Raw genomic sequence first — 7963 nt, forward strand, 5'->3', positions numbered from 1 at the left:
TTTTTGTTTTCTTTGGATAAATACCTACAAGTGGAATTGCTGGGTTGTATGGTAGTTCTATTTTTCGTTTATTTAGGAACCTCAGTACTGTTTTCCACAGTGGCTGCACCAATTTACATTCCCACAAACAGTATATAAGGGTCCCCTTTTCACCACATCCTCTCCAACATTTGTTATTTGTGTTCTTTTTGATGACAGCCATTCTGACAAGAATGAAGTGATATCTCATTGTGGTTTTGATTTGCATTTGTCTGATGATTGATGATGTTGAGCATCTTTTCATGTGTCTGTTGGTCATCTGTATGTTCTTAGGGAAATGTCTGTTCAGCTCTTCTGCCCATTTGGGTTTTTGTTTTTTGTTTTTTGGGGGTTGAGCTGAATGAGCTCTTTGTCTATTTTGGGTGTTAAGCCCTCATCAGAGACATTGTGTGCAAACATCTTCTCCCATTCAGTAGGCAGCCTTTTCCCTTTGTTGATAGTTTCCTTCACTGTGCAAAAGATTTGAGTTTGATGGAATCCCATCTGTTTATTTTTGCTTTTGTTTTCCTGGCCTGAGGAACATATCTGAGAAAATATTGCTAAGACCGATATCAAAGTGCATACTGCCTATGTGTTCTTCTAGAAGTTTTATGGTGTCAGGTCTTACATTTAAGTCTTTAATCCATTTTGAGTTTATTTTGTATCTGGTTTAAAAGGAAGATAATTATTTCTTGGTAGAAGGAATGTATCTTCTTTTCTTATTTTTATTTATTTTTAATTAATTTATTTTATATTTGGCTGCATTGGGTCTTTGTTGCTGCACTCAGGCTTTTCTCTAGTTGTGGCGAGTGGGGCCTACTCTTCGTTGTGGTGCACGGGCTTCTCATTGTGGTGGCTTCTCTTGTTGCGGAGCACGGGCTCTAGGTTCGTGGGCTTCAGTAGTTGTAGCTCTTGGGCTCTAGAGCGCAGGCTCAGTACTTGTGGCTCAGGGGCTTAGTTGATCCATGGCATGTGGAATCTTCCTCGACCAGGGCTCAAACCCATGTCCCCTGCATTGGCAGGCGGATTCTTAACCATTGCACCACCAGGAAAATCCCTCACAGGTCTTTGTTTTTGTTTTTTGGTTTTTTTGCCAGGCTCATGTGGTTTAATGAGTTTTACTTATTGGATAAAAGTGTCAATGTTGTGATGGGAAAAAAAACAAACGCAGCTCCAGTCCTCGTTTCAACCCTGTCACAGCCCAAAGGGGACTGGCCCAGTGGAGACCATGGCCACCCAGAGCCACTGTGGGGGTGGGGCCGTCTCAGGGCAAGGGGAGAGTAGGGCAGTGCAGCCTCACTCCTTGAACTTCCACTCCTGGCGGCACATGGGGCAGTGCTGCTGCACCTGCTGCACGTTGAGCCACTTGAGGATGCAGTGCATGTGGAAGCAGTGCGAGCACTGGCCCCACGCCAGCGGGCAGTCTTCACCTGGCACCTTGCAGTCCAGGCAACAGCCATTGAAGGCCATCCGGCAGATGCCGCAGTTCTCGTCGTTGGCCACCCAGAGCCAAGTGACCACGCCGTTCCAGCACTTGATCTTCACCTTCATGGTGCGGGAAGCCCCTGCCGACCTAATCGCGCGCTGCCCCACCCGCCTTCAGTTGGCAGCGCCGGCGCCGCGCGGGAAGGTATGTCAGGTCTTTTTTAATTTACAAAATTTTTAGTTTTTAAGGAAGTTTCTGGCGAAGATAAAATCAAGCAAAATCTGCTCTTCATAGCCTACCCTCCCCAAATTTGGGGCCCAAACATACGTATGCAGATATGCATAGAATAAGTAAACACCTTGGAATTATTATACCTTGATAAAGAGCATAAAGAATTAAAGAACCTACTCTAGACAGTGAACGTTTAGCATTTTCTGTTGTACTGTAAAGGGGGTGAAAACTATTAGAGGAACAATTTAAGCTCTGAAGCTCAGAGCTGCAAGTGTGGATATCCAGTGGCACTCACCCAGGGTAATCGTTGAAAAGATTCTGGGAAGAAACTGAGAACCTTACAAAATAGCCATAGTAATAACACCTTCCCTTTATGTATTGAAGATAGTATTATCTGTTAGAAAATAGAAACTTCTCCTTGGAGTTAGATTACTATGATGTTCACATACAAAAACTAGATTGGAACATTCATTTTCATACAAGGAAAAATGTTTTTCAGACATTTATTAAAGTGATATTTATATTTATTATTAAAGTGATATTTTTCCTGATCTATCACAGGCCGAAAACCTCCAGTGTACAGAGCTTGCTAGCATGGATTAAATTTCTGTGATAATTATCCTGGAAATCATATTAGCAAGGACCAAAAATCGATAGGGCAACTGTGTGCAATTTTCCTCAAGACATCCCTCATGGCGCAGTGGCAAAGAATCTGCCTGCCAATGCAGGGGACACAGATTCGAGCCCTGGTCCAGGAAGATCCCACATGCCACAGAGCAACTAAGCCCGTGCGCCACAACTACTGAGCCTGCACTGTACAGCCCACGAGCCACAACTACTGAACCCGTGTGTCTCAACTACTGAAGTCCACATGCCTAGAGCCCGTGCTCTGCAAAAAGAGAAGCCACCACAATGAGAAGCCTGCACACCGCAACAAAGAGTAACCCCCACTCACTGCAACTAGAGGAAGCCCACGCGCCGCAACGAAGACCCAACGCAGCCAAAAATAAATAAATAAAATAAATAAATTTACTAAAAAAAAAAAAAAAAAAAGACAGTCGGTGTCCATTCTACTCACTCAAATGACAAACAAACCTGGGTTTGAACACTGAAGGGCAGAAATGCCTCTTCAACACCAGAGTTCTGGAAAATTCTCATACCTTTTTTGTAACATTCCAGGAATTGGCTAAGTGGCAATGTGGGTTATGAGACTGCAATGATACCATTGGAATTCAATGAATAACTTTAAAAAAAAAGCCTCACATACTTTCTTTTTCTTAAACAGCTTTATTGAGACATAATTTACAAATTATATAATTCACCCATTTAAAGTGTACAATTCAATGGGTTTTAGTATATACTCACTGAGTTGTGCAACTATCATCACAATCAATTTTAGAATATTTTCATCACATTCCCCCAAACCCATACCCATTAGCAGTCACTTCCCACTTCCCCCCAACCTCTCCCAGCCCCTGGCAACCACTGATCTGATTTCTGTCTCTATGGATTTGCCTGCTCTGTGCATTTTATATCAATGAGATCATATGAGATGTGGGAACTTTTTTTTCTTGAGGGAAGGGGTAGGGAAAGAGCAATGGTCTGCTTTTCTATTATTGTAAATTTATTGTCATATAATATTTATAATCCTTCTGTCGCTAAATATTGTCTTCCTAATTTCCATCCCAGCTGGTAATGGAAAAGAGGATGGTTCCTGACTGGTTATGGCATGGTGTTCTGCTGCACAAAGTGCGTGCTCCACTTGGACACTGCAGGAAGTGGAGGGTGTGGCAGACGCCTCTGCTCTAGTCCCCAGTTCTGCCTGTGGGTCCCCAGCCTCCTACATCACCTAACCAGGTAATAGGAGAAGCCAGATGTGTAAGGATAAGCTGGACGTCTGTGAGAAAGACTTGAGAGTCAAACACCAGAGAAATTAGTTCAAACATCAAGTAGAAGGGACAACAGCAAGAATGGAGAGGTGATGCAGCGTCTAGTGTTTAAACAGAAATCAGATCAGATTAACAGCAGGTAAAAAACAAGCAATCAGTGTCCACAGCGTTTTCCCAGGCGCTCTGATAGCCTTAGTCTAGAACACAGCTATTCCACTGGGAAACACTGAAGGGCCAATGGTCCCTTATCATTGAGTTAAGTCTTTGTGTTCCGGGAGAATGGACAGGCATCCTTGGTTGCCTTCAAAATAGTCATTTTCCCCATCCCACCTCCACAACCCACATCCCCGCCTCCATTCCGGCTACGTATAGGTCTGCCAATGCCAGATACTATATTCCCATTCCTCCTTCCAGGGAGAGTCAAGCATGAGATCCAAACGTGGGAGACTGCTGGAAGACTTCTCAGAATAGATTTCCTACCTAATAAAAAACAGATTCATGAAAAAAAAATACCAGTGGCAAATTTGGCAAGACATTGTCTTCATTTGATCCCTGGAAGTGTAATAACCACCTTGAGACCATGAAGGGGTAAGTCAGAGGATGGCAACTTGGGAATACAGAATCCATCAAGATCTTGATGGCAATGTTGTACTTCTTTGTTCTTCTATTTTTTTTTAAGTAAAAGTATAATTTATTTATTTTTATTTGTCATTTTTATTTTTAACATCTTTATTGGAGTATAATTGCTTTACAAATGTGTGTTAGTTTCTGCTTTATAACAAAGTGAATTGCTGTACTTCTGATGTAAGTAATCCCATGGTGCCTCTCTCAGCTTTTTGTTATGTGAGTTTATCAACATTTAGTTGGGCTTTCTGATATTTTTTATTTTGCTTTTATTTTTTTAACATCTTTATCGGAGTATAATTGCTTTAAAACAAAGCGAATCAGCTATACATATACATATACATATATCACAATATCTCTTCACTCTTGCATTTGCCTCCCTCCCACACTCCCTATCCCACCCCTCTAGGTGGTCACAAAGCACCGAGCTAATCTCCCTGTACTTTGCGGCTGCTTCCCACTAGCTATCTATTTTACGTTTGGTAGTGTATATATGTCCATGCCAGTCTCTCACTTTGTCCCAGCTTACACTTCCCCCTCCCCGTGTCCTCAAGTCCATTCTCTAGTAGGTCTGCGTCTTTATTCCCGTCTTGCCCCCAGGTTCTTCATGAACACTTTTTTTTTTTTTTTTTTTAGATTCCATATATATATGTGTTAGCATACGGTATTTGTTTTTCTCTTTCTGACTTACTTCACTCTGTATGACACTCTAGATCCATTCACCTCACTACAAATAACTCAATTTCGTTTGTTCTTATGGCGGAGTAATATTCTATTGTATATATGTGCCACATCTTCTTTATCCATTCATCTGTCGATGGACACTTAGGTTGCTTCCATATCCTGGCATTGTAATTAGAGCTGCAATGAACATTGTGGTACATGATTCTTTGAATTACGGTTTTCTCAAGGTATACGCCAATACTGGAATTGCTGGGTCATATGGTAGTTCTATTTGTAGTTTTTTAAGGAACCTCCATACTGTTCTTCATAGTGGCTGTATCAATTTACATTCTCACCAACAGTGAAAGAAGGTTCCCTTTTCTCCACACCCTCTCCAGTATTTATTGTTTCTAGATTTTTTGATGATGGACATTCTGACTGGTGTGAGATGATACCTCACTGTAGTTTCGATTTGCATTTCTCTAATGATTAATGATGTTGAGCATTCTTTCATGTGTTCGTTGCCAATCTGTATATCTTCTTTGGAGAAATGTCTATTTAGGTCTATGCCCATTTTTGGATTGGGTTGTTTGTTTTTTGATATTGAACTGCATGAGTTGCTTGTAAATTTAGGAGACTAAGCCTTTGTCAGTTGATTCATATGCAAATATTTTCTCTCATTCTGAGGGTTGTCTTTTGGTCTTATTTATGGTTTCCTTTGCTGTGCAAAAGCTTTGAAGTTTATGTCCCACTTATTTCTGTTTTTATTTCCATTTCACTAGGAGGTGGGTCAAAAAGGGTCTTGCTGTGATTTATGTCATGGAGTGTTCTGCCTATGTTTTCTTCTAACAGTTTGATGGTGTCTGGCCTTACATTTAGGTCTTTAATCCATTTTGAGTTTATTTTTGTGTATGCTGTTAGGAAGTATTCTAATTTCATTGTTTTACATGTAGCTGTCCAGTTTTCCCAGCACCATTTATTGGAGAGGCTGTCTTTCCTCCACTGTATATTCTTGCCTACTTTATCAAAGATAAGGTGACCATATGTGCGTGGGTTTATCACTGGGCTTTCTATCCTGTTCCATTGCTCTATATTTCTGTTTCTGTGCCAGTACCATACTGTCTTGATTACTGTAGCTTTGTAGTATAGTCTGAAGTCAGGGAGCCTGATTCCTCCAGCTCCATTTTTCTTTCTCAAGATTGTTTTGGCTATTCGGGCTCTTCTGTGTTTCCATACATATTGTGAAATTTTTTGTTCTAGTTCTGTGAAAAATGCCCGTGGTGGTTTGATAGGGATTGCATTGAATCTGTAGATTGCTTTGGGTAGTATAGTCATTTTCACAATGTTGATTCTTCTAATCCAAGAACGTGGTATATCCATCTATTTGTATCATCTTTAATTTCTTTCATCAGTGTCATAATTTTCTGCATACAGGTCTTTGTCTCCTTAGGTAGGTTTATTCCTAGGTATTTTATTATTTTTGTTGCAAAGGTAAATGGGAGAGTTTTCTTAATTTCAATTTCAGATTTTCCATCATTAGTGTATAGGAATGCAAGAGATTTCTATGCATAAATTTTGTATCCTGCTACTTTACAAAATTCATTGTTTAGCTCTAGTAGTTTTCTGGTAGCATCTTTAGGATTCTCTATGTATAGTATCATGTCATCTGCAAGCAGGGACAGCTTTACTTCTTCTTTTCCGATTTGGATTCCTTTTATTTCTTTTCCTTCTCTTTTTGCTGTGGCTAAAACTTCCCAAACAATGTTGAATAATAGTGGTGAGAGTGGACAACCTTGTCTTGCTCCTGATCTTAGTGGAAATGGTTTCAGTTTTTCACCATGGAGGACGATGTTGGCTGTGGGTTTGTCATATATGGCCTTTATTATGTCAAGGTAAGTTCCCTCTGTGCCTACTTTCTGGAGGGTTTTTAGCATAAATTGGTGTTGAATTTTATTGAAAGCTTTCTCTGCATCTATTGAAATGATCATATGGTTTTTCTCCTTCAATTTGTTAATATGGTGTATCACATTGATTGATTTGCATATATTGAAGAATCCTAGCATTCCTGAGATAAACCCCACTTGATCATGGTGTATGATCCTTTTAATGTGCTGTTGGATTCTGTTTGCTAGTATTTTGTTGCGGATTTTTGCATCTATATTCATCAGTGATATTGGCCTGTAGTATTCTTTCTTTGTGACATCTTTGTCTGGTTTTTGTATCAGGGTGATGGTGGCTTCATAGAATTAGTTTGGGAGTGTTCCTCCCTCTGCTATATCTTGGAACAGTTTGAGAAGGATTAAACTGAGAAGGTATTAACTCATCTCTAAATGTTTGATAGAATTCGCCTGTGAAGTCATCTGGTCCTGGGCTTTTGTTTATTAAGAGAATTTTAATCACAGTTTCAATTTCAGTGATTGTGATTTGTCTATTCATATTTTCTATTTCTTCCTGGTTCAGTCTCGGAAGGTTGTGCATTTCTGAGAATTTGTCCATTTCTTCCAGGTTTTCCATTTTATTGGCGTGTAGTTGCTTGTAGTAATCTCTCATGATCCTTTGTATTTCTGCAGTGTCAGTTGTTACTTCTCCTTTTTCATTTCTAATTCTATTGATTTGAGTTTTCTCCCATCTTTACTTGATGTGTCTGGATAATGGTTTATTAATTTTGTTTATCTTCTCAAAAAACCAGCTTTTAGTGTTATTGATCTTTGCTTTTGTTTCCTTCATTTCTTTTTCATTTATTTCTGATCTGATCTATATGATTTCTTTCTTTCTGCTAACTTTGACGTTTCTTTGTTCTTCTTTCTCTAATTGTGTTAGGTGTAATGTTAGGTTATTTGAGATGTTTCTTGTAACTTAAGGTAGGATTGTATTGCTATAAACTCCCCTCATAGAACTGCTTTTCCTGCATCCCATAGGTTTTGGGTCGTCCTGTTTTCATTGTCATTTCTTTCTAGATATTTTTTAATTTGCTGTTTGATTTCTTCGGTGATCTTTTGCTTATTAAGTAGTGTATTGTTTCGTCTCCATGTGTGTGCAATTTTTTAGAGATATTTTCCTGTAATTGATATCTAATCTCATAGCGTTGTGGGCAGAAAAGATACTTGATACG

General features: G+C 39.6%; 1 pseudogene; it reads right to left on the minus strand.

The window, feature by feature from the left end:
• Positions 1–1085: 1085 nt before the first annotated feature.
• LOC137208571 (anaphase-promoting complex subunit 11 pseudogene) lies at positions 1086–1648 on the minus strand (annotated as a pseudogene).
• Positions 1649–7963: the final 6315 nt, after the last annotated feature.

Source organism: Pseudorca crassidens, chromosome 16 (assembly GCF_039906515.1).
Source record: "Pseudorca crassidens isolate mPseCra1 chromosome 16, mPseCra1.hap1, whole genome shotgun sequence".
Taxonomy (NCBI): domain Eukaryota; kingdom Metazoa; phylum Chordata; class Mammalia; order Artiodactyla; family Delphinidae; genus Pseudorca; species Pseudorca crassidens.